This window comes from Peromyscus eremicus, chromosome 14, assembly GCF_949786415.1.
Source record: "Peromyscus eremicus chromosome 14, PerEre_H2_v1, whole genome shotgun sequence".
In the NCBI taxonomy this organism is placed as follows: Eukaryota; Metazoa; Chordata; class Mammalia; order Rodentia; family Cricetidae; genus Peromyscus; species Peromyscus eremicus.
This window is the reverse complement of record NC_081430.1, coordinates 38,599,462-38,619,050: the sequence shown is the minus strand read 5'-3', so window position 1 is coordinate 38,619,050 and position 19,589 is coordinate 38,599,462. Positions and strand designations below refer to the sequence as shown.

The 19,589-nt window shown below is 37.9% G+C and overlaps 1 protein-coding gene and 1 long non-coding RNA gene across 13 annotated transcripts in view; both read right to left on the bottom strand.

The window, feature by feature from the left end:
• Nrxn3 (neurexin 3) overlaps nt 1–19,589 on the bottom strand; it is a 1,488,381-nt gene that overhangs the window by 625,956 nt on the left and 842,836 nt on the right. The window lies entirely within an intron of this gene.
• Nucleotides 2,275–19,589, bottom strand: part of LOC131924656 (uncharacterized) — an 18,393-nt gene continuing 1,078 nt past the window's right edge. Inside the window, exons 2-4 of one of the 2 annotated variants that reach the window (XR_009382983.1) lie at nt 18,400–18,513; nt 3,937–4,010; nt 2,275–2,732 (exon numbers count right to left, since the gene is read on the bottom strand). This is a non-coding gene — a long non-coding RNA (uncharacterized LOC131924656). The remainder of the gene's footprint in view (nt 2,733–3,936; nt 4,011–18,399; nt 18,514–19,589) is intronic. The other variant, XR_009382984.1, reaches the window with a different exon arrangement.

The following is a 19,589-nucleotide window of genomic DNA, read 5'->3' as shown; positions in this document are numbered from 1 at the left end:
TCAGATCATTATCCTTTATTTTATCTTGTATGATTTTCCTGTGTAGGCACACTCAGTTCACGCTTCGAGACTTTAAAAATCAAGATAAACAAGGAAAAACAAAATCCATCTTCCACAAACTTCAAAGCAAACCGAACTATTTTACTCTCATTTTTGTTGTTAACATTTAGCGATTGAAGATCTAAATGTCTCTGCAGAAAACCACCCACTCCTCAAATGCTCCCAGGTGACTCTTCAAATGCAAATAGACCTTACAAAGACACCCCCTGAGAGTTCCTTTCCCTGTGAAACAATTCACTCATAAATTAAGTTTAAACAATCCCCCAGAAACCCTGGATTGCAGCATTTGGTACCCAGGGTGTTTGGGGGAAGATATATATATATATATATATATATATATATATATATATATATATTTCTCCATATTCATTAAAATTAATTTGTACATTTTCTCACGAAATTGTATCCAAGCATTTTAGCTGTGAAACTAACTAAATATCCCCAGCACTCCCCACCTTTAAAGAGATTATTTATTTTCTCTTTGGGCTGATAAAGTTCTGATGGCACATTTTCTAATTTTAAAAACATTTTCATTTCACACTTCTGAAAAACTTGAAGTCAGGAGCAGGCGGGTGGGTCTGCTTGAAGTGTGATTCACACCCTAGGCTCTCTTCCCCCAACACTCATGCATATTTATAATGCCAACCAGACTTCAGGTTTTAAACATGCCCAAAGAAGAGACTATTTTAGAGGATCCTAAATAAGGATGCCATGGTTATACAGCACTTTCTGTCCAAAATATCCCTCCTATTTACAAATGTTAACCCATAATTTCTAAAGATAACAGGAAAGACATTGTCCTTACCCTTATCTATAAAACTATTATGCAAAACATTTTCCCTGGGGCTAGAGAGATGGCTGGTGATTTAGAGCACCTGCTGCTCTTGCAGAGGACCCAGGATTGATCCCTAGTACCCACATGGTAACTCACAACCATTCATCACTCCAAGGGATCCAATGCCTTCTTCTAACTTCTGAGGACATCAGGCATGCATGTGGTACCCAGACACACAGGTAGGCAAAACATTCATATACATAAAATAAAACAAATAAATCTAAAAGTAACTCTTAAAAAATTTCCCTAGATATATCTAAATATTAGTAGTTTTCTGTTTTCCAAGTGTAGCATATTCCTCATTTCACTTACTAGTTCAGTTACTCAGTCACTCATTCATCTACCCATTTTACAGTTAAGAAACACCATTATGGGCTGGAGAGATGGCTCAGGGGTTAAGAGCACTGGCTGCTCTTCCAGAGGTCCTGAGTTCAATTCCCAGCAACCACATTGTGGCTCACAACCATCTGTAGTGAGATCTTCTGGCCTGCGGTCATACATGCTGTATACATAATAAATAAATAAATCATAAAAAAAAGAAAAGAAAAAACACCATTACAAAGATCCCAGGAGAAAGCCAATGGTAGACTAACAGTATGCAGAGCGAGAAATCCATCATTCAAGTAAGCCAAGTCACGCAAATAAACATCAATGTAAAAAGTGCCAGAAATGATAGATAAGAAGAATGAAGAAACAAATGTTTATTAATTTTTTTCTAGATAGGTTTAAATAAAAACATGCCAAGAAGAGTATATTCTTTATTCAACCATGGAAGGCTAGGACTGATTCTCCCTATATAAACAGGGCGGGACTGGCATTTCAGTGGAAGGAAGAAGCAGACATGGTTCTAGAGACCCAGACCAACGCAATGAACTAGAACAACAAAGATGTCTCACTGTGGCTGGAGTGCTGATTGTACAGGGCAATGGGCGGGGCTCAGACTGAGGAGGGAAGCAGTACATGGGGAGACACTACATCACACCGGGAAGGGTAGTCTTTATAGACGGGGCTCCGCCACACACCTCCACAGCCACGAGGTGTCATACTAGAAACAGTATGTATTGCTTTCTAACTCAGACATTTCAAACAAGCGCAACTCCGCCTCAGATGCACAGCCTCTTTCTGTTGCAAACTAACTAGAAATCATGGGGAAAGTCACATTTGCATTTAACTGGGTAGAAGCTAGATGGATTCTGCCAAAGGACAAAACGCTCAGCTAAATACTGCTGTTAGCGGCCCTGTTCCCTATAACAGGGTTGATTCTTAACATCATTGAGTTGTTACTATTGAGTAATTAAAATGTGTAGTGCCTGGAGCTAAGTTCCAGACTCAGATAACGCAGCTTGGAAAATCCACAGGCTTGCTTTCTGTTTGGTTGCTTTGTTTCATTTTTTTTTTTCCTTTGTCTTCCTTTAGTTTGTAAACTTCCTACAGGAAGCAGCAACACCTCTTTCAAATGCAATCGCGCACTTGCCTAAAGCGCTACTACAGTGTCGTGCGTGCTCTGTACATGCCACAAATGCGTGTTGATGACATTCAGTTTCACGACTACAGCGTTGTTTTGTAACTTAGCCAGGAAACAGAGAAGGGCTGTGATTTAAACAACACGCCATCCCACTTCTTCAGTGCCAGCAACACAGCCCAGGAGCCAAAACTCTGGGCTTGGAATCAGATGGCTGGGAATATTCTGGGACTCAGTTCTGAGCTGTGAGGAATCTTCCCCGCACTGAAGTAGCCCACACTTTTCAAGTGTGCATCGAAACCACGCAGCCTTCTCGTTATCCCTCCTGTAGACACGATTCATTCTCTTAATGTGAAAACGTACATTTACCACCTGCTTTAAAAGGAAGATATTTAATTTACTTATTATAAAAGAGAACTCCAGTGTGTTTACTACTTATATAAAGCATACACCACGGATCTTTTGGCATTTATAAATTGTATACAAAAGAACTGTCAATAGCCCAGACCGTCTACCATCTAATGAGGAACAGCTGCAAGCAAATTCTCAGTTTACTGTTCTTCATCCTGGTTTGACCTTGCTATGCCCTGTTCCTACAGTGATTTCTCTTCCATCATTAAAAATTCTAAATCATTTTACTTACCAACATGTAAAATCTGATTTACTTTGTTCCCTTATTCCCTATTTCCCAGTTACTTCCCTCCTCCCTCCCAGCCTTGGTAACCCAGATTAATATCTTACACCATTCTTTTCTTTCTTCATTATTATTACATTCTGTAACTTAATAATACATTGTAGAAATGCTTCTATGTCACCATGTAAAGATCAAGATGGATTAAAATCTGTGTGGACAAACAACTGCATAATAGGATTGATATTCATTATAATTTACTTAGAAAGTCCATTTTTCCCATTATGAACCTTTACTTAACCTTCTCACTCTTGTTAACCACTACAAAAAAAAAATGATGCAATGAAATCCTTGGGCACAAATGTTTGGATAGTCATATTTTTATTTGATGAAATAGGTTTTATAACTAGGATTTCTGAATCAATGGATATATATATATATATATTATATATATATATATCTCCACACATAACTGTATGTTTAAAGTTCAGTAAAATTACTAATTGAAAGTTGATCTTTTAAAGATGGAGCAAGTTATAGTAAATTTTTCCTGCATTTCAAGCAACAGCAGGAATTAGAACACCATAAAACCCATGTGGATAGGATGACTATAAAACAATATCTCATTGTTCCTTAAACATACAATTCCATGAATGTTAAGGCTTTTCTTTTCATAGCGTTATATGCCACTTGAAATATTTCTACTCTGAGTTTCCCACTTGTTTTTCTATTGAGTTGTTTTCTCTAGGTATCAGTTTGAAAATGTCCCATGAACAGTCAAGACATTTTCTTCACTTGCACAGCAGGCACCCTGACCCATCTGTCCAGATTAATGTAAACCCCCACACACCATAGCTAAAAAACTAAGGTGATAAGGGTACAAGTCATTCATGATTAAGCAAATAAAAGCAATTCTCAGACCCAGACATTAGCAAGTATGTCTTGTACCTGGAGCTGTCACAGGAAGTTTCTGCATCCCTCTTTAAAAAAGAACACATTTGGCCAGTATTTTCTGCTTGTACCTGAAGTGATAAATAGGAAGATGAAAGCCCACAGTGAGGACTGTTAAGTAGAGATAAGTGAATACACCTCGAGATACCGCACGCAGCTACTGTAGGGCTTTGGACTGCTTATCTTCTGGTTGCTTGTTACATGAGATAAAGGAAGACACAGTTTGTTTAATTTGCTTACAATCCTCATGAACATATCCCATTACGACATTTTCTAACCATATTATTTACATATTGAATTTGTAAAGAGTATATTTTACAATAAAAATAAATTATGTAATGCTATAAATTATATATATATATATATGTATATGCATGCATCTGAGATTGCCTTTACTGACTAGAAAAATGTCAGTCAATCACCACTAGATTATGCAACTAACAATTTCTTCTCTAACATTTTTTTCTTTTAATATTTTCCTTTAAGTCTTTTGGAATTAGCTTATGAAGTGAGCTAGTTATTTAATATGTTCATTTCATATGGATAGACAGTTGTGCTTTTCCCATTTGTCAAATAAATGTTTCCACCATTCCACTATAAGAACACCTTACAAAGGATCAAATTCCCACCTATGCTAGGGATAATTTTGGAGTTACTCCTCTTTGGTTTTCATTAATTCACTTATCTCTATTTCAGGATCATACACAATTTCTTTTTTGTAAACAATAATTTTATGTTAGAATTGTGTCAGATAACCCATCTTCAGACCCTTCTCCCTTGCATTTCCTTGGCTTATGATAGGACATTCATTTTTCCATGTGAGCTTTATCGTCATGCTGAGCAGTTAAACAAGACACCAGAGAAGACGTTCTTTAGCAATGTGGTAGATAAACACTGTGTTGTTCAGTCACCTCACTCAGACCAGACCTGCATTTGGTCACATACATTCCATTGTGTAGTTAAGAAAACACGTGGGCTATTGTTGAATGCATTCCTAGACATTTTAGATTCTAATCTATTATCATTTCCCCAAATCTCATTGTCCCAGACAAGGTTTATAAATACTTCTCCTCCTGTTTTGGCTGCTCTCTTTCACTATCTCTCTTTTCCCTTCTTTCCTTCTATTCCCTCCATTTTTCGTCCCTTGGTTTCTTTAATTTATACTCATATACACATTTGTTACTGATAAAAGCAGTAGAACAAAGGTATAAATTCATCAAAATAGACACGAGGGAAAGGGGGAATATTTTTATCTCTTTTCACTAAAGCCTTGGAAATGACTTCTTTTTTCTCTAATCAATGTAAGCAAGGCAGAGGAAACCCCAACACAGGGGCCAGCTGAACAACATAGTCAAGATTCAGGCTCAGTACTTAATGGTGCCAGACTTGCTGCCTCTTTCTTAGCTTTTCTCTGGGTACTTTCTCCGACTATTTCTTCACTTCACACTTGCTTCCTACTTAAGCATTCATTAGACTAATTAACTCTAATGCAAAAAGTGATAAAAATAACTTAAACTCTGCTCCCATCAACAAAAGAGGTCTTTTCTGTGCTCAGAGTATCATCTAGAATGCGGTCTTCCTTTTAAGGACTATTGCAAGACAAAGTAAAACACTTCCTTCCAGCTTTAAGCACCCTGGGAAAAAAGACTTGCCTTTCACATGCGGAATCTGGCCTGTAAGCAGTCTGTCACCAAGTCTTAGCTCAGTTGGGAGGGTTTTCTCAGTCGGACAGAAAAATCAAGCTAAAACAGACAAACAAGAAACCCCCTTCCGCTCTGGAAAGCAGGAACTTTTGCATGTGGTATTTGTTTCTCTTAGCTGTAAGTTTACTTCCACATGCTATGAGAAACCAAAAAGAAAAGGGGGTAGAAGAGGGAAAAAAACAAAGCCTGACTCTCAAACAGCATAGGTACCACATCATCACACACATCTTTAAAACACTGTCTAGAGTCAAGATGAATTGTCATTGGATTTCAAAGGATGATGTCATCATACATAGCATTCCAGCTATGTTAGGATCAAGTTAGGACTGAGCATGGCCCTTACATAACATCTTTCAATGAACTCTGGTTTTATTATGTGCAAGAAACTAAATAAGAGGAAGAGAGGTCACAAGAATGATTTCTGGCCATTCATTTTAACTACTTCATACTTGCAATTCTGTAATACTGCCAGAGGACTTTTACTTAAAAACTGATTCCTATTACAAAACAGAGAATGGGAGAGAGAATGAGACAGAGAGACAGAGACACACACAGAGAGACAGAGAAAGACAGAAAGAATTTGAGAAAGAGAGAATGCAGGTGTCATACTTGGCTTTAGTTGTCAACTTCATACAGCCAAGTGTCACCTAAGAAGTGAGTCTCCATTGAGGAGTCATGTAGACCAGATTGTCCAGTGGTAAATCTGTGGAGAATTGTCATGACTGACAATTGATGTAGAAAGGCCTAGTCCACAGTGGGTGTCACCATTACCTGGCAAGGTGGCCCTGGACTGATTAAGAAAGCTAAGGACACATAAACTTGCAAGTAAGTGAGCCAGAAAGCCAGGAAGAAGTTTCCCTTCATGATTTCTGCTTCACATTTCTGCTTGAGTGCCTACTTTGACTTCCCTTAGTAATAAACTGTGGTCTGTAAGCCAAAGCACAACTTTTCTTCCGAGTGTTTTATCATAGCAACAGAATGAACTAGAAGAGCTGGGCACTTCCCTTTCCACTACCTGGCCTGCATCACTGGAAAGCCAAACTCATGGCCCATGTAGAGATTTAATTAAGGTCAGAATTAAAACATGGAGCCTGCTTCTGTGCCTGGAGGGAAGTTGTTGCATGTAATTTTGAAGTGCAATTTCAAGGGCACAGTAAGACTTTGTAGATTGGGTTTTTCCTACTAATTGGGCCCTAAGTGAGGGGACTGTGTATTTCAAGGAGTTCTCAAAGGGTCATTTGCATTTTCCGACCTCCTTAGAACAATTCATAAAAGGAGAAATTACCCTTCCAACTGAAAAAGGTATTTTGAGATATGACAGTTCTTGAATTGTGACTGGTTCATAGGGTTGATCTAGAAAGGCATTGATTAGTATCCCAAACCAATGAGGCTGGATCAACTCAGGTACCAAAAGTACAATTCTTTCTAGAAATTCTTAGCACCTCAAATTCCTACAGGTCTTATATCACAATGAATCTGTGTTCTTTAAAGATATCTAGTAATTCCCAAATACTTACATCCTGAAAATATACAGACGAGAAATATCTGGCAGGGGGAGGGGAATACAATTCTAGAAGCCCATTTGGCTGAACCATTTTCCTACCCAAACGGGTAAACTAACAATATCTATGTCCACACTGTTCATTAGTGAAAAAATAATTTTCCATCCAAATCTATCATTTCAAAGCTCAGCTAAAATTCCAGCATCTAGTTGTGGTGGTTTGAAGAAAAATGCTCTACATACACTCATATATTGGAAGGTTTGGACTACAGTTGATGGAACTGTTTGGGAAGGATTAGGAGGTGTGGCCTTGCTGGAGGAGGTATGTTACTAGAAGAGGGCTTTGAGATTTCAAAAGCCCGTGTCATTCTCTCTCTGCTTCCTGCTTGTGGGTCAGATGCTATGCCTGCCTGTCTACTGCCATGCTTCATTCTGTGAGGGTCATGGACTCTAGTCTTCCTGAACAATGAGCCCAAATTAAATGCTTTCTTTTATACATTGCCTTGGTCAACTTAAGTTTTATAAGTTTCCATGGCAATAGAAGAGTAACTAAGATACCCACGAATACCTATCTTCCTGTTTCCCCACAGTGCCTTTGTCCTGGGAATCTTTAACACTTACTATGGCTAGTCCCCACTTAGAAATAACTATGCAAGTATGAATGTCTAATATTCTTGGAATTTTAGAATAAGAAGAATTCAAAAAGACTAACTTCAGTCTCCTTTTTTTTGCATATGCCTCTGCTATGACATAAATAATCTCCAAATTATACTAACAGCTGTTATTGGAAGTTTTTTCTCCAGAGCTACATTGTAGACATAGATGATGCAGAATAAAAGTCTTACCTTTCTTGGGTCCCTGCATGCCCCTGCTAAGTAAGTTCCCCATAACAAATGTTCAATAGATTTACAATAATAGTGTAAATAATAAATGTACAATAGTATAGAGTGAAGGAATAACCTTGTACTCAGCATGACCTGTTGAGGATCGGGTAAGGCCTAGAAGCACATGTGGGAGATAAGGAAGAGGACTTTATGGCCTTTTCAGGGTCTTACTATATATCCCAGTTTGAGTTGGAATGCTACTGCTTCAGGCTCCCAAGAACTGAAAATACAAGTATGCATCACTACACTCAGCTTCATTTTTCCCGTGTGTGTGTGTGTGTGTGTGTGTGTGTGTGTGTGTGTGTGTGTGTGTAGGCCAGAAGTAGATACAGGGTATCTTCTTCAGTCATTCTTCACTTTATTTTTTGACACAGAGTCTGTCACGGATCCCAGAACTCACTGATTTGGCTGGCCTGGGTGAGCAGCAAGCCCCAGGGATCATCCACCCTTGTCTCAGAGTTGGGATCACAGATGTATGCTGATGCACCAAAGCAAGTCTCCATATAATGCCAAGCAGAATGTGACCCAGAGATCAAGACAGCAGAAGAGACAATGAAATCTGAAGGCAATATGTCCTTTCAAAATCCTTGGTTATTTTGTCACTATGGCTACTGCCTCCCTTTCAGTTCAAATAGTCAAGTCATAGGATGCTTTTGGTCCCTTCTTGTCTTTGAGAAAAATAAATGCCCTTAAAGGCAAAAAAGGGCTCACTTAAGCCTGTTTTGTATGGAAAGATGGAACATAGTAGAACAGAGAATATTTATACATGAACTTGAATGAAGTAGGTAGGTAGGGGCAGGGGAGTTTCTGGAGTCTTCAGATGTGGGACGTATGGAGAGGACTACTATCTGACACTGAGAAGAATAAAGGCTGGGCAAATGTGAGATAAAGTGGAGATTGTTTGATCAGAGGCATTCTTGAGTACTAGATCTTCCAGCAGTGCTATATGCTTGGCTGGTCATTCTTCATGAACTGTCAAGATAGGGAGATTCTTAGCATGAACATTAACCTCAGCATGTCAAGGAGATAAGGAATTAGAGTCTAAGTGGAACCCTGGAGGAACTGACATTTCTTGCTTCTTACCTTATTCTTGGTGTCTTTCTACCAGGAAAAAAGAAAGAAAGAAAGAAAGAAAGAAAGAAAGAAAGAAAGAAAGAAAGAAAGAAAGAAAGAAAGAAAGAAAGAAAGAAGGAAGGAAAGAAAGAAAGAAAGAAACTTTCTGTCCTATAACCTAAATGACTCACAGGTCACTTGTTCCCAAGGGTAAATTTATTGGTTTTATTTTCTTGCTGTTTCTCAAGGCAGAATATTGTGGAGAATTCTGTGTTTTGATTTGTTTTTTTTTTTTTTAAAAGAAAAAAAAAATCCCTCAAAACATGGCACATGGCTCCCATCACTGTAGTGTTTACATCATTTGAAAACAACACAAGACTAGACTACTGATATCCATAGGAGGGGTTAATTTTCAAATGAGGTCACAAGCTGTTGTGATCTAGTGGTGAAATAGCAATATCACCATCAACTGCTTTGCACCTTACAGCCCCTGTCAGCATATTCCAGGGAGAACACTACAAATAGCCATAAACATTTCATTAGCCATGCTCCCGACAAATGGGAAGATTAAACAAAGTCGAGGAAACCCTGAGCGACTCCTGTGCTCCAGACACTTCGTATAGACAGCTTCCTGTACTGCACCACAAATCTGAAAGTCAAAATTAATGATATGATTTCATAAATATATAAAAAAATTGTGGTGACTAGATAAAAGTCTCACACTTTAACTAAATAACAGAAGAAAGAATGAAAAACAAAGGTACCTTATTTCTAAAATTGTTTCACGTCCTTCCCCCTCTCATCCACTTTACTGAGAATTAAATCTAGGATGTTCTGCATGCTTGGCAAGCATATTACCACTGGACTATTTCTCTAGCCCTCTCCTGTTTAAAATATTTATTCCATAACTCGTCCTAAGAAAAGTTACTGTAAGCCAATCAATGCCAATCTTATTAATCCTTGGAGTTTAGCTAAAAATAGGGAATCTTCTCAATATTTATTCCAGTAATGGTCCTCACTCCTCTCAACTTAAAATAATAAATAAATAAATACATATTTTCGACATAAGAAATGAAATTCTTCTTTAATTTCCAAGTTATCATAATCAAGCATCAAGGTCAGTATTTATGATGTGTGACTCACAATAGAATCTTTGGGAAAATTGCCCATTCTAATCACCATAACAATGCCAGTGAGGAGAAAAGAGGAAATGATCAAGAAAGATACGTCACTGATTAAATTAGATTTGACCCTCAGACCAAGAATGAGGCAGCTTGATGTGGGAACATTTATGTCACCTCTTGACTACTCCAGGATGCTAGGAAGTTTCATTCCCTTACCCCTCTTACATGGAAGAAGTTTGGTAACTACTCAAGTACCAGGAGAATGTACCTTGAATTCTTTACAGATAAATATTATTTAGCAATAGGTACTTTAGGATGTTTGATAAAAACATTCAGGGAACAAACCAGTATTGGAATTGAAGGCATCTGCAGAGGGAATGTGGAAGGACATTCAATTTTAATATCACAGCCCATAGAATGCTTTTGCCTCCATCCCCAGCTGCATTGCCATGGCCATTTGTAAATCATTTTTAATTGTCTTATTAAGCAGCTTAGAGTGCCGCAATCAAAAGCATGTGGCGTTCTGAGACCTGGCATAGCCATCAGGCACGGATCAGCAGTCAGGATAATAGAAAATGCAGAATTATATAACCAGTTATGGTCAGTAGAGAAGGTGCTTTGAAGAGAAAAGTGGTACATGGCTGGTTCCAAAGAGATGCTGCTCTATGATAATGTGAGACCTGGTTCCAGAGAATGAAGGCCTGCTTCCCTACATGTGCACAACTACCAGTCACATGTTCTTTGATGTCTGTGGTGGAAAAAGCCAACTGTCAAACACAGTGATCTCTGCTCAAGGAGAAATTTCTCATGCAGTGTTCTGACTCATGACATAAATGCTTTTTGGCCAGAGCCCCCAAATTGTGTGGGTGAAGTTCCAGTGACTGAATCAAGTATTTGGATTTGTTTTTTGATGAAGATACCAAAAAGTATACAAAGAGTGGGGTCTTTCTGGGATGAAACGCAACTCAGTTATTTTAATTATTTTATGCTGTCTCAGACTACCCAATCGGAAAGCAACCATATTCTAAATTAATTTGTATGCTTTCTTAGGTGGTAGCAAGTGCAACAACAAACTATGGTAATGCAGTGAGGGTCTAGGAGTTGTAGAAAAAACCCAGTAAGTAAAGTGCTTGCTGCAAAAGCTTAAGGATATGTGTTTGATTCCTAGTACCTGCACACAAAAAAAGTGAGCATGCTGATTTATGGATTTAATACCAGTGCTGTGTAGGCAGGCACAAGAGGATACCTGGGACTGTATGGCTAGCAGATATAGATAAATTTGCAAGCATTAGGCTCTGTGAGAGACGTCATCTCAAATACATACATATACATACATAAAAATAAGGTGGAAAACAATTAAGGAAGATATTGGACACAAGCATATGCATGCACACATATGAACACCCTCACATACCAATAGATACACATATAAAAAGAACATAAGGGTCTGGACAAATATATCTGGAGTTCCTGAGGGGGTCCTATAAATGTGTCATTCTTCAAAGATTATCACTTACTAGGCAGTAAAAATTTAAAACTAAGCCACCAAGAGTTTGGTAAAAAAATTAGGAATGTTAAAAAGAAAGAATTTATATAATTAATGCCAATGTATTTATAAACACATCAAGAAGAATTTTGTTTTAGTACATTAGTGGGGGAAAAATGTCTCACCTTCAAGATTCAGTTTCTAAATTATGTGCTATAACATAAATACTACACTTTTTTTTCATCTTTTCTCTTTATTTCCTAGCTATAGGCAAAAATATTTAAGTCTATTTTTATATGCTTCTGGCCATGTCCAGGAAATGAAGCCATAAACATTTTTCAATAAAAACACTCTTGGTTCACATGTATGGCAATCTTGGGAATCCTGATTATTATGCATTTTTTGAATAATGATCCATTGATTTATCTTAACTTTAGATTATTAAATAAGGTTAATCAGTTATATAGCATAATTTCATTGGTGTGAAAAAAGAAGGGAAAGTGAGGGGGAAATCCCTGTTGTATGTATTCATCCTCATTTCTATAAAATATTCCCCAAATATTCCCTCTAGATCTGACTTTGAGGAAAACATTTTAGTATATTATCACAGAAGTGCCTCCATGAAGATTTTGATGATCTTATAAGTAGCTACATTCCCAAAATTCCCAAAATGACTTAAGTAAAAGCAAAATAATTTAACTGGACACACTAACATAACGATGTAGTGGGTAGCCATTCCAGCTTTGGTCTGGAAGTTCCAACCCCCATTGAGGCTTTGGTAACTATCACGCCCACAAGGCGGGGCCAAGGGAGGGCCTGAAGACCCAAGATCAGGAAGTGCTGCACTCTCTTGCTGCTGGGAGCCCTGACGCTAGAGGTGAATGGAGGAGAGTTCAGAGAACTCTCCTCTACTGCTGTGTCTTTCCCAGAACCCTCAACCTACCTATCCCTTCATTTGTAAATTACACCCTTAAATAAATCTCCTTTTAACTACGTGGAGTGGCCTTAATAATTTCACCAATAGAACGGACTAACTACGCACCTTTAGAAGGAAAATGGAGGAAGCCATGAGGATCTGTGAAAGAAAACACATGTACGTTATAGTTGATCGGTGTATCCTAAGAAGAAGTGATGAGTGAGCAGCATACAGTGTTGGTCACACAGGCAGCATACAGAAAATAGTCACAGAAGTTGTGATCAGAATCAAATTGGCAAACAAAGATCCAGCCAGATAAGGGCAGAACATTCAGCATAAGGCTGAGAAGAAGGTGGAAGCTAGAGAGTAGCACTTTGCACATTGTTGACTAAATGAGTACAGAGTAGGTTGTCAGTTCAAAGGACACATGGGACCAGATAAGGATGACAATATCACAGCCAATGCTATTTTTTATTATAACCATTATTTTTAGACAAAGAGCACTATTAAGAGGGGTGGTAAAGGGGCATGATTTTTATCCTCACTCTGAAATTTTTCTGCAGTTCATTAAATGGAAGAAATTGATTCAGCAGAGCTAATTTTGTAATTAAAAAGCTTATCATGGTTTTCTGTAATGAGTTAAGTAAACAGACAGTAATTCAGTTACAATATTTACACAGCTTATACCAGGGGACATTTGCTTAGTAAATTAAATAATATGGGAAGTGAAGAAGAGATAAATTTAAAATTTGGGGGGGGGTGAAAAGGTACACCAAGGGCAATCAAGAATTCAGGACGGATAGGTTGTCCTGGAACTTCTCATATTGATGTCAAGACAGAAACTTAGCCATTTGAGTCACTCTTGAACCAGAATATATGATGGACAGTGCTTTCATTAAGTTGTGTTTACATTAAAAATTGTGTTTACATTATTTTACTTCAGGACAGATGAAATAATCTACTCCAAACTAAAAGATACCAAGTTTCCCTTCCTAACTGAAGGAACACTTTTCTTATGATACTATATTTTTTCTTCAAAAAGCTCTACTGATGTATTATCAGAGAGCCATATACTGTGTTCACAGAGATGCTAACAAATGATGGAGGGAAGGTATTAAATTATAGTCACTAAGGTGGCAGTTTCTGAACAGCCTCACGGCCCGCCACTCAATGCTTTTGGAAATAACCTCCTGGCCCTGACAACCATCAAGACCCATATCATTGAAAAAATAGAAAAAATATTGTAAAAATAATAAATAAAGGGAAAGAAACAGAAATGGAGAGGATGAGGAATGGAGCAGAGGAAACATATTGGAGAAGAGAGGGGGAAGGAGGAAATTGGGTAAATAAGGAGAGGCTGGCTGGAGAAAGAGAAGAAAGACAAAGAAGGAGAGGAAGAGCCACATCCTGGCAAAAGCATTGACTTGTATGATATAGCTGAAATTGGAAAGACTTTGTCAAACACCCTTCATAAAATACTGCCTTGAGATATGACACAGGACCCTAGTATTCTATCTGAATGTTCTGCTTAGAGGCTGCTGGCCTTTGAAATGAAGCATTGGCTGCCTTTTCCTAGTAGATGCTACTCCTGTTTTGCTAAGCTCAGTATGGTTTCACTGTTCTGGTGACTTTGTTACGGTAAATCAGTGCTGATCAGGGGGCTCTCGGACAGTTTCCTGGATACCCCTATCTATCCTCACTTAGTCAGAAAACATTCAGCACCACGGACAGCTTCCATTCTTCCAAGTGGGAAGATCGACACAGATTTGACAACTCAATTCACACACAAGGGATCTGTTATAGAGCAAAGCAGGTACACATTTTTATTCAGCTGAGAGCCTTTTCAGCGGTGAGAGAATGTGATCCACACCTAGGAAACTTAAATGATAATCCAAAATAGGACCTTCACGTTAGTGACCACACATCCTACCACATTGTGTGTCATCTCTTTGTCCAGTCTCTCTGAGTGAACTGTGTCAAAAGCAATTCAATGAATCATATGCCTTCTAATTATATTTATTTTCATTATATGCATGGGAAAAATGCTAATTGAAGCAATCCGTGACAAATGTCTTATACCTTCAGAATAAAATCAGCAAAGCCAAATTCTCCAAGGTCCTACATTGTAGGCGTCGGGAGAACCTGGGGATAAAGATAGAAAAGCTTGTCCCAGTATCAATTCTAGAAATATATCCTGAAAATCTGTGAAGTATAGTGAGTAGGACTATATCCTAGGGAAAACACTGCTTTAAGAACTGTTCCACTTTATCCTCCTTCTTCACCTAGCTGCAAAACAAACTAAGATGTTAGTTAGAAAGAAGAAATTCAAGTTCCAGACATTTTAATCCAAGGGTATGCATTATATGGCAAAGACTGAGTCAGCATTTTAAGTTGCATGGCTTCAAATTGCATGTTAGAAGATTCCCCTAAGCAACAGACCTCTGTGAAGCTCTGTTGTATTATTAAGGTTCCAGCCCTTAGATCCACTGAAATATGTTACCAAGTCACCAGCCCTTCGCATAAACCAGCTATTTGGAGAATATAGGAAATCACTATTATGTCTGGTGAAAGAGTAGTCATAACCTTCTTCCAAGGATCTTATGCACACTGCTGTCTATTTGTTTCTGCTTCTCTTCCTGTGCTGCACCAGCCTACCACATGTACCATCTGTCAGCTTCTTCCAACATGAGAACTATCTTAAGGATCTGGGTATCATTTCAGATCCTATTTTTTCAGGTTAAAAGCAGTGAGTTGCAGATGGCAAGTGATTATTTTTTCTTTAGATTACTAAAGCTTTGGTAATTCTGTCATGAGTCACATTAAAAAAAGAACAAGTGATGTTACACAGCACCTTCTCAACACGAACATGTGCAAAGAACAGCTCCGCACCCAGACATCCATTCAGCAAAAGATGGAAGGATTTCACTTGAGAAGATTTTAGAGTGAGAGAATGTGTGGAGTCCCTCAAGCCCTGCTATCACCATCACAACTTGCATGAGGATGCCCATGAATAAAGAAACAGAGGTCTGATGCATGAGTTTAGTGATAGATGAGTGCTTAGCATGCTCAAGGCCTTGGGTTACAAACCCTAAGCACAAGAAGAGAAAAAGACACAGTGGTGGTACATCAGCAGTACGCTCAGTCATAATAGGAAATATGTAGAATGGACTCACTTAGAAAGCCTGAGCAAACAAGCCAGGTCAGAGAAGAGGGCTAAATCATTAGCCCTCTTTTCTAGTCACACATAACAGATTTTTGGTGAAGGCTCTTTATATTGGACATGTACATTTACTTCAGAAATGTGGACTTAAAATGTCCAGCTTCAGCTTGTCTCTTAAAATTTAAGAAGTCACTTACAGACCCTACATAATTTAGCTTGAGACTGCTTTGAAAACTCCTTGGAATGTGTAACTGCTGCAGAGGTTACAGGCTCAGGAGAAAATATCTGGAGTAATGATAGAGCAAAAGAGGGGAGGAACCCCTCAACTTCATTTAACTACTGGATGGAGTTTCCTTTGAGTGATTTTGCTTCAATTATTTGAATGTTCTGAGAAGATCCAAGTGGGTAACAGTTCTGGTTACTGGAGGCACTATTTTTCTACAATCAATGTCTCTTAAAAGGATTTGCTTTTGAACCACTCAGTAGAAAAGTTTTTAGTGTTTCTGTAGGATTGAACTCTCCAATCCAGTTAAAGGGAACCACAGATACTTTTCACTGTGTCCTCAATTCCCATTATAAATATGAAAATATAGCAAAGGACATATGTGCCGATGAGTACAGCCATTTAATTATGCACAAAGCCCCCAAACATTAGTCATCTATCTCCAAGTCAGGTCTGGTGACACAAACCTGTCATGCAAATGCTTCAGAGACAGGAGATTAAGAGTTCAAACCAGTCTCAGATGCAGTGGGATTCAATGACTTGTAGGCCAGCTTGGGGTATGTGAGAACCTGTCTCAAATAAAACCAAGTGCAAATCAAAACAGCACAGAAAGAATAGGTCAATACATCTAAGTTGTGCAAATAAGCTCAATAGTAGAGAATGGTGCTTATGCTATAGATAAGTACAACAAGTAAATGTCTACCTTTGTAGTGTGTAAAACAAAGGTTTTCTTGCGAAATTTTCATACACAGGTATCATTGGACCTTGTTCATGTTTGTCTCTTTTCCATCTGCCACACCTCATTGGTCCCTCTTCTCTACCCAGATAGTCTCCCTTCTGAATTTATATCACACACATATATTTAAATATGTATACATGTAGACAATGAATAATATACATACTTACATCTAGATATGTATATGAGTGAAAATATATAAAATTTTGTCCTTATCCTCCAAGTACTTCTCTTGTGCACCTCTCTCCCCTCTTCTCAGACCCCCTGATGCCCCTTCAGAGCCACCCTTCTCCATTGAATTTTTAAAAATATGCTTTAATAAATAATGAAACTAAAATACTCATCTCGAGGTGTCTTTCTTTGAGCTTTACCAGAAAAAAGTTCAACTTCATTCATGGTAACAGTGGGCATTGGATGGGATTCTCAGAATGAGCTCTACCAGCAGCGTATACCATGTGAGCCCTCACTAATCACTTGATTAGTTATTCATGAGGAGCATTTCGCAGAGTCAAGATTCCATGAAACAATAACTTATGTCTTTTAGGAAGGTGTAAAGTACCTTGTCAGACCCTTTCCTACATTATCCGAGTGCTGGGTTTGATTCTATAATGGTAGAAAAAACCTACTTCCTAGAACACTGTTCCTGGAACAAGAAGAGGGGTGTAAGATGACTTAGGTGAGAGACAAAATTTATCTTCATTATAAAAACACAAACACACTTTTCCAATGAGGCCCCATTTTCCTAGATTGAAAAAAAGCCCTGTCCCATCTTTGCCCCTTGTGTAGCTGCATATTAGGGGAACAGTATACAAACAATAAATGTCTAAGTGAGAAAAATGTGAGATATGGCACATGAAGAGCCTATCACAGGTACCTATCAATGAAAAGTCTGTTTCTTGCTTAGAAAGATCATGTCTCTGATCTTTTGTTATAAGTACTTCCTTACATATCCATGTTCCTCATCTCCATTGTCTTTCCCAACAGCAGTCCTGGGATTCTTTGACCAGTTTAACAATTAAGAATTCAAAACAATGTACTTGATATGACTTCTGAATCACTTACTCATCAAATAACAGTGCCTAGGTTCAGGGGCTCCAGAATTTTCCTAGAATGTTTCATTCCAACAAGGTTGAGGTAGTTGCCATAATAGAGATGGGAGAGGGGTCTAGGGTATGATGTTCCCAGGCTCAGAGCATGACAGGGAATGCTATCATGATTTTCTGTTTCTAAAGGTACCAGCAAAAGTATGACACTAGTTAAACTTTTGTTGGTTAAAAAAAAGGACTGTGGATTCTGGAAGCCCATCCTTATAGTATTACTCAGTTCTTCGCTGGTGTCCACAGTGGCCCCAGACTGATGAGATTCTCACACATTTATTAGTGACCCAGCTTGATTCACCCCTTCAGAAAATCCCATCTTTAAGAAGACAAATGGAAAGATTTTGATCCAGTGCTGAAAACACTTGGTGTACATGTGCTGATATGTAGTGATTTTCCCACCTCACTGCAAGATCTTGGAAAGCAACGGATGTTCATTTAAATGAGACCCAAAGGATTCTGAGCATGTCTCCTCTCCATGCAGAGGAAGAGCTTTTCACTAGAGGCAAAGAAACAATAGCACAACCATCAGCCACAGTACCAACTACCAGAAGAATAGACAGAAAAGTATCCTTACCTTGGTTAACCAAAAATGCTTTTCAGAGTCTGTAAATGGTTTTTATTATTACAACTGGAGCAAGAGATGCTTCTGGTGTGTTGTGGGTTGAGCCGGGGAATGTCATAATTCATCCTACCATGTAAAGAAAAGCCATTCAAAAGGTGCAGCATGTGGACAGTGTTGAGGTTGAGAAAAGGAACTGGAAATTATAAACAAGGTGGTGAGAGTGATTATTAACAATGGGTTGATGGCGGTTTGTTTTGAGGCAGTGACTCACATAATCCAGGCTGGCTTAAAACCTGCTGTGTAGTCCAGGCTAGCTTTAAGCTTCAGATCCTTTTGTCCTCTATCTCCCAAGTGTGCCCTTAAAATTTTTCTCCTAAATTTGTCATAATCAAAATAAAATTTTATTAAAGATTAAAGGCAAGAAATATAATAGGAGGAAGAAACATTCAATATTCATTGTTAAATGAATAAAAAATAAACTTCTGTGATCATTAAAGAGTTTTATTTTTGTTGTTAGTTTCTGTTTTGTTTAACAAAAGTCCAAAACATAAAATATGATTTTTCTAAGAATTCAGAATATTGACCTTATTTCATTAGAGTAGACAATTATACTCCCCCCAAATAAACTAGCTTCTATTTCATAATTAGTAATTATTCTCTTAAACATTGTTTTAGGAAGGGAATAGATCCCAGGCTTCTGAATGGGTAGTCTGACTTAGTGTGTGTTTGTAACCATCTAATATATCCTATAAGTTGTGTTTTCTACATCTATAAACTGGGACTGTGACAGCATTGACTTTAGAGAGCTGAAGTGGGAATTAAATTGGGATGTCTAGATAAAACATCTACAGATCTGAAAAGAAAACAGTCTAGTGGTTTTTGCTGTAGGCACTGGTTTACTTTACATAGTAGAGCCTTTGACTTAAATAAGAAAAGCTCATATTCCTTTAATAAGGAAGTAAGGCAGGAAAGAGAGTTTCAAGTAATATTTAAGAATTATAATACAAAGGAATTGGAGTCACATTATTGAAAACAACTGGGGATAAAGATAACATTCCCCATAATCTATCTATAAATTCACTAATGTTTGTGACTATTACATTTGATCCACTAAATTATATTAAGTCAAAATAAAGAAAATACTAAATCATAGCAAATTACACATACATGAAATGAATAACCTTAAGCTTCCTTCTAATTTA